The 11,957-nt window shown below is 35.7% G+C and overlaps 1 non-coding gene across 1 annotated transcript; it reads right to left on the bottom strand.

The window, feature by feature from the left end:
• Positions 1–9,294: 9,294 nt before the first annotated feature.
• Positions 9,295–9,376, bottom strand: TRNAS-UGA. The gene has a single exon. It is a non-coding gene; the product is annotated as a tRNA-Ser (tRNA).
• Positions 9,377–11,957: the final 2,581 nt, after the last annotated feature.

Genomic DNA, 11,957 nt, shown 5'->3' with positions numbered 1-11,957 from the left:
CACATTTAATATAGAGACATGAAAACATTTTCTTATGCAGGCATAACAAAATACAGAGGATTACATTTAAAACATATATTTTATATATATATATATATATATATATATATATATATATATATATATATATATATATATATATATATATATATATATATATATCTCTATATATATATATATATATATATATATATATATATATATATATATATATATATATATATATATAGATATATATATATGGGATCCGTCAATATGTTCGAAGTTTCACTACTTCGAACCCCACTTCACCGAGTCCACTTGTTCGAAGTAGTGAAACTTCGAACATTGACTTTGGCAGTCATACTACAGCATGGAATGGGAATATTCCATTTTCCCCGCTGTAGTGCAATCTCAGAGTTGGTATATTTAAGTAGGGGGGGTGTGGGGGCACAGCCCCCCACATGGGGGTGCAGGGGGGCTTGCCCCCCCCTGCAAAAACATGTTTTAGTGTTTGTTTTTTTTTTGGGTAGCCCGGGGAACTAAACTTCAGCAAAAGTGCACTTTCGGTTAAGTGGACTTTTGCTGAAGTGTAGGGTCTACTGCTCTATTTCGAAGAAGTGTATTTTCGATGTAAAACAGTAGACCCATATATATATATATATATATATATATATATATATATATATATATACATACATACACAGAATCAAGAACAACAATAAGCTTAACATATTTGATAAACAATGAACATATTTGATAAATGAACAAAGAAATATCATTGGTTAGCAGGTATAATGAAATAAAATAAGTGGTTCAGATAGTGTTTCCATACATAACTTATATTATCTTATGTCCTTTCACTAGTTGACTGTGCTTATTGTAGAGATGTTATCACAGAAGCCTGGTAGAAGAACATTTTAAAAAATGTTTTTGCACTATTCTTTCTTTTGTGAATCTAAGAGTATGGTGATGCTACAGAGTGAATGTAGGATAGTGTCCAGTAAAATGAATAGTTGTGACCTGCACATTAGATGGAGGGTTGATATTTTTGTAAGTAGATAAACATTGTTTTAATTTGTTAGCGTTTATAACTTTAGACCTAATACCTATTTCCTGACAATTAGTGTAGGAAAGAAAATAAGTTTGAGTGGTAAATGTAGAGTAGTTAGCCCTGGTTGTTTTGAGATGAGAATTGTTAGGGATTTTGGCCAGAATGAGAAGAGCTAAGAGGTGGCAATTATATAACAAGTAGGGATTTAGTTGATGAGGAAGCGAACAGGCAGTTGGACTGGAAGGAAGGGTTGAGGATGGTTTGGAAGGGGTAGGAGATGGGATAGACAAGAAACTATCTGCTCTGGAGTAGTGCAGGAACAAAGCCTATTTTTAGATAAGTGAATTTTAAGTGTTTTTTTAAGTGAGAATATTTGGTAGAAGATATTATTGTTAGCAAAGTATTCCAAATTTTAGCTCTACAGTTTGAAAAGAGGGAATAACCTGCAGCATTGTTGGCCTTGGTAATGTATATCATAGATCTGTTACTGGAGCAAAATATGGGATTGCTAGAGTAGGGATGTAGTAGGTCTTTAGGAACAGGGCTTTTCTCTGGTTGGTGTAGGATTTTATGGGTCATAGTAAGTTGATTATAAAGTAACAGTCATGGAAGTTCTATCCAATTTAGTTGTTTGAGTGTGGTGCAGTGGTATGACCTGAAGGTGGAATCAGTGGCAAACTTAGCAATTTTGTTGTGACAGGAGTCTAATTTTAAGTCTGATTTCCTAAGGTCAGTGAGTATTGGTGCGGTATAAAGGAGAGATGAGATAAGATGTGATCTTGCAATTATATATATAGATATATATATATGGGATCCGTCAATATGTTCGAAGTTTCACTACTTCGAACCCCACTTCACCGAGTCCACTTGTTCGAAGTAGTGAAACTTCGAACATTGACTTTGGCAGTCATACTACAGCATGGAATGGGAATATTCCCTTTTCCCCGCTGTAGTGCAATCTCAGAGTTGGTATATTTAAGTAGGGGGGGTGTGGGGGCACAGCCCCCATGGAGTGCAGGGGCTTGCCCTGCAAAAACATGTTTTAGTGTTTGTTTTTTTTTTGGGTAGCCCGGGGAACTAAACTTCAGCAAAAGTGCACTTTCGGTTAAGTGGACTTTTGCTGAAGTGTAGGGTCTACTGCTCTATTTCGAAGAAGTGTATTTTCGATGTAAAACAGTAGACCCATATATATATATATATATATATATATATATATATATATATATATATATATATATATATATATACATACATACACAGAATCAAGAACAACAATAAGCTTAACATATTTGATAAACAATGAACATATTTGATAAATGAACAAAGAAATATCATTGGTTAGCAGGTATAATGAAATAAAATAAGTGGTTCAGATAGTGTTTCCATACATAACTTATATTATCTTATGTCCTTTCACTAGTTGACTGTGCTTATTGTAGAGATGTTATCACAGAAGCCTGGTAGAAGAACATTTTAAAAAATGTTTTTGCACTATTCTTTCTTTTGTGAATCTAAGAGTATGGTGATGCTACAGAGTGAATGTAGGATAGTGTCCAGTAAAATGAATAGTTGTGACCTGCACATTAGATGGAGGGTTGATATTTTTGTAAGTAGATAAACATTGTTTTAATTTGTTAGCGTTTATAACTTTAGACCTAATACCTATTTCCTGACAATTAGTGTAGGAAAGAAAATAAGTTTGAGTGGTAAATGTAGAGTAGTTAGCCCTGGTTGTTTTGAGATGAGAATTGTTAGGGATTTTGGCCAGAATGAGAAGAGCTAAGAGGTGGCAATTATATAACAAGTAGGGATTTAGTTGATGAGGAAGCGAACAGGCAGTTGGACTGGAAGGAAGGGTTGAGGATGGTTTGGAAGGGGTAGGAGATGGGATAGACAAGAAACTATCTGCTCTGGAGTAGTGCAGGAACAAAGCCTATTTTTAGATAAGTGAATTTTAAGTGTTTTTTTTAAGTGAGAATATTTGGTAGAAGATATTGTTAGCAAAGTATTCCAAATTTTAGCTCTACAGTTTGAAAAGAGGGAATAACCTGCAGCATTGTTGGCCTTGGTAATGTATATCATAGATCTGTTACTGGAGCAAAATATGTGATTGCTAGAGTAGGGATGTAGTAGGTCTTTAGGGACAGGGCTTTTCTCTGGTTGGTGTAGGATTTTATGGGTCATAGTAAGTTGATTATAAAGTAACAGTCATGGAAGTTCTATCCAATTTAGTTGTTTGAGTGTGGTGCAGTGGTATGACCTGAAGGTGGAATCAGTGGCAAACTTAGCAATTTTGTTGTGACAGGAGTCTAATTTTAAGTCTGATTTCCTAAGGTCAGTGAGTATTGGTGCGGTATAAAGGAGAGATGAGATAAGATGTGATCTTGCAATTGTGGCTTTTGAGTCATTAGTAAGATAGTGCCTATTTCTGTATAGTGTGTCAAGCTTTTTGTGTATGTTCTCTATGGTTTGGGCGATATGGATATCAAATTTCATGCAATTGTCAATCTTTACACCCAGTAGCTTAGTATAAGCTACGGATGAAATGATGGTATTGTTGGACAGGATATTGAATTAAGGAGAGGGGACTAGATCTAGTGGACAGAAAAAGCATGAGCTTGGTTTTGTTAGGGTTCAGAATGAGTTGGGAATTGATCAGCCAGGTTTCTACTTCTGAGAAAGATTTCTGTGTCATCAATTGCAGTTGTTGTAAAGAAGAAGCAGAACAAATTAGTGTGGAATCATCTGCATACTGTACCAGAGTAGCATGCAGGGTTTAGGTGTGGGGATTATTAGTAGATAATATGAAAAGTAAGGGACCAAGGATTAATCCTAGAGGAACTCCTTGTGTGACAGGCAGTAGGGGAGAGAGATTTTGTTGCCATTGTACTACTTGCTGGTGCCCTGTTAAGTAATCTTTGAATCAAGCAAGAGTAGTCTGTCTGAGATTCAGTTCAGAAAGTACATGTAGGAGTTTATAATGTGAGACCATATCAAAGGCTTTTGATAGGTCAAGAAAGATGGTGCAGATACATTTGTCATTATTTCTGTGGTAATTAATTGTATCTGTGAAGGTCATTAGAGCTGAGGTAGTACTGTGAAAGGGTCGGAATCCATGTTGAGTATCGGATCGTAGTTTGTTAGCAAGTAGGAAGTCCATAATTTGAGTGCATATGCATCTCTCAAGTATCTTGGATAAAAGGGGCAGGATAGCATTTGGCTGATAGTTGAATAATTCTGTTGAATTACCTCCCTTGTGTAAAGGAATAATATATGAAATTTTCCAGATGGATGGGACTAGGTGTTTGGTGATTGAACATTTAATAAGGATGGATACAGAGAATGATCATCAGATATTCCACTGGCATCTTGTTAAGCTGCCAGTGTTGTTGGTTTCAACTTTTTTAGTATTGTTTTATGTCAGCAGAGACAGGTTGTAAGGAAAAGGCAAAGGTGTTGAGGTTATTACTTTATATATAAGTAACAGGAGTAGTGATGGAGCTATACTTGTTAGAGAGAGCTAAAACTGTCTCAGTGAAATAGTTATTAAATTGGGTAGGCATGCTGTCTGAGTTATTAGTAGATGGGGAGGGAGTGCTGGCATTACCTGGGTGAAGGATGTTGTTAATGGTAGTCCAAAGGTTTTGCAGGTTATTCTGGTGTTTCATTTGAATGTTTTAATAATAGTTTCTTTTGTCATGTTTGATTACACTTTTCACCTTATTTCTGAGTTCTTGGTGTATCAGTTTGTCAGCTTGAGTTCTAGTATTGTGCCATTTCTCCCAAGCCTTATCTCTCATTGTTAACAGTGCCCTGATTTCTTTCATTAGCCATGGGGCATAGTTAGATTTTTTTCTTATATTTCTGGTAGGAGTTAGTACATTTAAGATATTAAAGAATTAAAATACTTTACAACATCCTCTAGGGGAGATGTTTAAGTGGTGCCCAATTGCAAAGTTTGAGGGTGTCTATAAAGTGCTGGGGGTTGAATTTTCTTTTATTTCATATAACATGGTATGTACTCAGTTTTGATGGCTGTATTTGATGCCTGATTAGATAGGTTGGGAGATGATCACTAAGGCTATCTGGAAGATGGCCAGAGTGATAGGATAGATCTGGTCTATTCGTTAATATCCAATCAAGTATGGGGTGTCTGTTAGATGATTTGTCAGTCCTAATGGGAACTTTAATAGTTTGTGTAAAGCTGTGGAAGTTGATGTAGTTGGTGGGGTTATGAGAGTTACAGGTGTTCCAATCAGTGTTGAAGTCACCCATGATTATTCTTTCCTGGGGCAGTGCTTTTGAACACCAATCCAATATGTTTTCTAATATGGAGAGGTTATTACTGGGGGGGGGGCTACATAGGTTCCTACAATATTTATATATATTTATTAGAGTTAACCTTTAGTTTTGTAAAAATAGGTTCTACATTGTGAAAGTCTGGGTCAGTGTGTTTTATGGAATCTAGAGTAAGGTTATTTTTGAATAGCGTGGCTATTGCACCCCACCTTTTTCCCTTTCGGCCAAGTTGTAGTATGTTATAGCCAGGGGCCAGAATTTCATGGTTACCTATATCAGGTTTTAACCCGGTTTCAGTAAGTAGTACAATATCTGGTGAATATAGAAGAGAGTGGCCTGTTGTTCTTGGATTTTATTGGCAATACTTCTGATGTTGATATTTAGTACTAAGAGATCTGCTACTTTTCTTGAGAGGTTTAGTATACTCTGGGATTGGTTAGGGGGACTGAAGAGGTATTTTATCTTGATTAGTATTTGGGCCTGGTTTTGGATGGATGTCTCCAATAAGAATAAGTTCAGTTGCTACATTAATTATGGTTTTAAGAATTTTGACTATGTACCTATCATATTTTAAGGAGATGTGAGAGGAATTGTGTGGGTGTAGAGTGTAGGGGAATTGATGTGTAGATGTACTTTTAATGATTGAGGGGGGTATGAGTATGCTATTACATTTTATTTTTGTGGAACAGAGAATGGGGTTGTATAAGAGTGGGTAGAATTGTTTAGGTGGATGTGGTAAGATGTTAAGTGAGCTGCTATTGACAAGATTAATAGAGTGGTGGTATAAAAATGTAGCATATTGTTGCAGTGGAAATAGTATGAAAGTTTTTTTTTGGTCTAGTGTTTACTGTGTTGGCATTGGAATTTTGAATTTAAGGAATTATTATTTAATTGGACAGATAATATTGCTGTGGTCTTGAGGGGAGGGGTTACTTGAGAAGTGTTGTAAGGTAAAGGGTTTTTCTTATTTCATTGGCTAAGAGTATTGTGGGTGTGGTTTATTAAAATAAACGGAGTAGTGGCAGTGGGTTGGAAATAGGGGTAGAGTAAGGGAACTGAGTCAGCCCGAGCAAAGCGAGTGCAAACTAAGTGGGTAGACCCTTGCCATGACGTGCTCAAGAGAAAACAATCTGTAATGAATTCTCAGAGGTTGGTTTTAGTTCTTATTTGAGGTTAGTATTGACAGAGCAAGTCAGACTTGTGAGATATTGCAGTCTCTATAACTATCATGATTACTCTATAGCACTGGGTATGGGACGTGGCCTTTGAAGTAAGGGGTCAATGGACCTTTGTTAGACTGGGGGAAAAAGACTCTTTGCTGCTGTCCTGGGCTGTTAGCTCTTTACAAGATTTAAACCAAGGGGCACAGTTTGAAATTTACTCTACAGGTAAACCTCCACTGTTGGATGAAAGCTAGACCTTCATACTCATGGTTTCTTATGGTTTCTTAGTCCGTAGCTTGTAGAAGTAGATGAAAAACTTTAAAATTATCTGGATGGCCTATTATCAGTTTAGAGAAGGGGAGATCTGGAGACAAAATCAGGAGAGAAATACAATATCAGTGGTCACAATAACTAAACCTTGAACAGAACAAATTCATTAGTTTTCGTTTGATAATATTGGCCACATTTTTTATTAGTGTCGTCTTTATATAGTACAGCCTGTAATTAGATAATGCTAGAATGGTGTTTCTGTAAAAGTAGCTATCCATTCAGCTCATTTAAAGAGTCTAGCAGACATGAAGTTTAGCAGTATTCAATCCACCAAGGAATGCTCTGGGTGTACAGATATTAGCTTCAGTAGTACATTGAAAGCAACAAAACTACAGACAATTATTATAAAGAGCTAGGATATCACATTAAGAGATGCTGTTTCATTTGGTAAACATGCAAATTTAATTATGGGTTGGGCATTAAAACAAATGGGGGTTCTGCTTAAATCCTTGCAACATGGGACACCACCTCTTTAATTACTCTTTAGAAATATTATACAAGATCTTATATAAGGCCAATTTTTAGAATCTAACAACATTTTCAGTATTTATAAAAAAGGGCAACTAAATAATATTGCATTAGTACAAAGGAAATTTACAAAGAATTGTTTAGTTCATGATAACATGTCATATGCTGAACATTGCAAATATTTAAATGTGCATACCCTGAACTAAGGTATATAGGGGGAAACTAATTTTTGCTTGTAAATGTGAACAGCAAGAGTTTCTTGCAGATTATAAATGAGAAATATTGAAGTAATAGTGCACTTACAGAAACATGAGGTTTAACATGCCAAAATGTAAAACAAATCTAAGGCACTGATTTCTTAAAGTAAGGGCTTTCTTATTGCGAAATAAGTTGCAAGTAACAATTTGGAAATTAGATAATAATATCAGATTTATAAAGACTATTGACAACTGGGTTGGTGATCTGGTTTTAATCCAAACATTCATAAATCAGTGCTACTCAGTGGTCTTTGGACTAGAACACTGTAATTTATTTATAAACTTATGAACTTGTAAGCCTTGAATGATCAGTGTGATAATGATAACATTTATCATGAAATCATAATGTTTGTTAGTTGCATCCAATCCAGATCATATCTGGTCAGCTTAAAAACACCCTGTACTTTAATAGTCTTTTAATTTTGTACACACACACACACACACTAGTCAGTTATCTCTCTTTATTTATTTATTTTTTGTCATGTCCAGCATTTTGTACTGGCAGGACATTACACAAATAGAAGAATAGAATGTATGAGCAAAGGGTCAGCCCAGGTTGGAAGGTTTGGAGACAAAGCCAGAAAGGCACGATTACGTTGGTTTGGACATGTGCTGAGGAGGGATGCTGAGTATATTGGGAAAAAGATGCTAAGGATGAAGCTACCAGGTAACAGGAAAAGAGGAAGGCCTAAGATAAGATGGATGTGGTGAGAGAGGACATGCAAGTGGTTGGTGTGACAGAGCAAGATGCAGAGGACAGGAAGAAATGGAAACAGATGATCCGCTGTGGCAACCCCTAACGGGAACAGCTGAAAGAAGATGATGATGATGATGATGAGCATGATTATGCTTTGTGCTCTAAAAATGACAATAATGCTCTGTTTAAGCATTCACTTAGTTATCTAGAGATTAAACTTTTTTTATTTTATGTCATCAATGATGTTAACAGACATTAGGGCTAGAGATCTAGAGATATGATTGATGTTAAAGAATATTGTCATGATAGGTTTGGTGCCTGTCATTATCTAGGCTTGAAAGAAATGGTAAAACATGCTGAAGAAGCAAGCATTAATGTACCATTGTTTGGTTGTTTTATATCACGTGATGTCAACAAAATTTTAACAGTGCATGTGATGTTCACTTTCATAGCCTGTAAAGGTTTATATTAAAATGAAAACACTAAGTAAGATAGTGTAAGAACTGAAGTCCTGACTTTTAATGTTTTTTTTTTCTGTTTAATTCATGTTTTCAAATATCTTTGTAAACTTGTATTATCAGACCCTCAGTGATATAAGTAACATAGCTGAAACTGTCCTGAGAATTATTTGATAGTCATAATACCAGCATGAAGTATTAATGTGCTACAATGAACATCCTGCTTGATCAGCAGTTGTTTACCAGTAACAGTATTGAAGTTAACCATGCACTGTATATGACTTACAGTTGAAAGGAAGAAAGATTGTGGCAAAGTACATGACATTCTATTTGTCAAAGGATTTCACCTGTGTATACCTCATATTTGCTAATGCCACAATCCAAACAGACAGCACAGAGCCCAGAAGAGATTTTTGGATCAGATCCACTAATGTTGGAAAGGCTAAACCAGCGTAGTTAATTCCTCTGTTAACATTGTAACATATTTAGTTACTTTATGGCCATTTAGTAATATGTATGTAGATGATACTACAGTCCACTACTGTGACAAAACATGTTTCCCATAAAATCATCTAATTAAAAACAGCTACGCAGTGAGCAGGGTTCAAACCTGCACAGGGAAACCTCATTGGATTTCAAGTCCAATGCCTTAACCACTCAGCCATCACTGCCACAGTAGTTTTGCATTTTGTCTCAGCTATCTATATGTAAAGGAAATCACATTCCCCATATAACTTAGTTAACAGATGCTGCAAGCCTACTTTGAATGCATTCTTAATTGTTGAAGGTAAAAATAATCAGGAGGGTTAGTAAGAAATGATATTTGCATCTACTTTTTGAGAAAAGTGGAAACATGCACATTAAGAATAGAAAGGAGTGCATACTACCCTTCAACACAATATTTATGGACACATCAATTACCTCTGAAATGAAACATATTTTTCTCAAATCTGCAAACAATTACTTGACCTCTGAAGTAAGCAGTTCCATCTTAAAAGGAATCATTGCTCCTTATAATATGCCTTCATAGGCACAGTGATAGATATAGAAATATCTGAAATAAAACAAGATCATTTTAAATGTCTTTATGCTAAAGTAGTTCTGCGTCAAAATACATCCGCTCCAAGATTTGACAGTTCTAAACAAGAGACAGAGACTAGTGGTTGACAAAAGCTTGTGCCATGGAAAAATGTTCCCTCCAGTGAGATTTTGCAAGCTTCTGCTATGTCTAATCCTCTTTTAGACTCTTGTAAAGGGAGTAATAAAGTTGTTAGCTTGAAATGTCTACTTTTTGCAGTCATAACTACTACCAAGGATAGGACAGTCAGAAAAGTAATTAAAGATACATTAGCAGTGAATCGAAAAATGAAACAAGATTTATATGAATGTCCTATATCTATTCATATGTCTTTATTAAGATAAAGTTCATTTGTCAGCCAAATCCTGTTCTTTCAGATATTAACCCCAGTGGGTGTGGTATGTACATTTTTTGATACACTTTGTTATTACAATTTTGTAATCCATGCAGGGGGGGCAAAGCCAGATCAAGGTCAAATGGGGCCCTAGGCAGGGTAATGAATTGGGGCCCCCCACCCCCACAGTCATTCCAGTGGCCCATTACTTAGTTATTTCTCCCCAGTTACCATGTCATTACCTGTCACATTACCCTGTGTGCATACAGTTTCCTGCTTTAATCCTACAGTGATTGCAGGTAAATGGATTTAATTTAAAACTTTTATTTTAAATGTTATAGCACATACACTGGTAGACATTTGCTAAACAAAGCAATGCAGTCTTACAATGAATGAAAACAGACTTTGCATTAAACACTCCTCTGCCCTCAAAACTCACATTCACTGAAACAGCTTTGAAATCCACATTCAAAGAAAATACATCTGGTCAGTGCCGGATTAAATTTACCTTTGGGTTGTTTTCAAATTATAAGACCCTTGCACATATTTTTAGGGCCATGTAAACATGCAAGAGTTCTTTGATTCACCTTCCTGATTGTACAACACAGCACCACGTGTTAGAATGTGTTTTAAATTTATAGTTGTGAACATTTTTCTAGTAAGCAATGAAAAAGAGTGAGCAAATAAGGACACAACTGCCTGATTCAAAACATTTCAACCATAAAAGGCCACTCAAACCTTTGTCATTACAATCCACCACTATCAGCCAGTATGCACAATCTCTGCAGAAGTAAAAGTCATCTGAATAATTCAACATTAGAGAGATCTGTAACTAATGAGGAGGCTGCTGCTAGCAAACAGCTTTATATCTCAGTGTTTCATCTGCAAATTCAGTGCCTGCTGCCCTTGAAGAATAAATTGCCTTGATTACATTAACAAAAGTTGAGCTGTCTTTCTTGCAATAGGAAATGGATGGAAAACTGAAAGCAGGTTCATAGTTACTAGGCATCTCATCCAAAGGAGGACAATCATCAGTTACTTCAGGATCAGGGGAAAGACAAAATAAAAATAGAAACCTTCCAAGTGATTACATTATGTCCTTGTCCACTGCCCCCCTTCCAAATACTCCTGGGTTACAGTGTTTAGTAACATTGATTTTCTTAGCAACAAATAACAATATACAACTGAGCATCATACCTCTCAACCTCTTAGTGCAAGAAATCTGGACAAAGCTTGATAAAATTGGGGACAGAGACCCAAAAATAGGGACAGATTTTAAATATTGCTCTTAGAAACTTAGAAAGTTGCTATAGTGACATTTCTGAAACTCAAATGTATGTCACTATTTAGGGACTTCAATACTCAGATCATCCCAGTGGTTTGTCAGGAAACCACAAATTGTATATGAAATAAAAGCATTGTACACACCCTAAAATAAATTCATGAAAGAAGGCATCTTATTGCTTCTCAAACATCTTTCATCCATTCAGTCTTACTTCATGTCTGACATTTACTGCAGAAGTGCTTGTTTTAATGCATTGTTAGTTTTTTTATTGTATTTCTTAATTCAGAGTTAATATTAAGACACATTTAAATGTCATTACCTGTCGCATTACATTCTATCTACACTATTTCATTTCTTCCTGTCCTAGCTTTAGGTCAACTTGTGCTGCGTAAAGCTTTAATAGAAACATATTTTGATGGTAGCTTGTAGCCATTTGTCCAGCTACGTTGGCCTACAGTTTTATCAGTTGGCTAAGCCACAAATCTTACATAACCAAGGGCTTATTTTTCCCCTGACACAGAATAAGATTTGTTTTATATCATAGTCATTCTTTGA

This window comes from Protopterus annectens, chromosome 14.part0 (assembly GCF_019279795.1).
Source record: "Protopterus annectens isolate FY-2018-M chromosome 14.part0, PAN1.0, whole genome shotgun sequence".
Lineage (NCBI taxonomy): Eukaryota > Metazoa > Chordata > Ceratodontiformes > Protopteridae > Protopterus > Protopterus annectens.
This window is presented reverse-complemented; position numbering and strand designations above follow the sequence as displayed.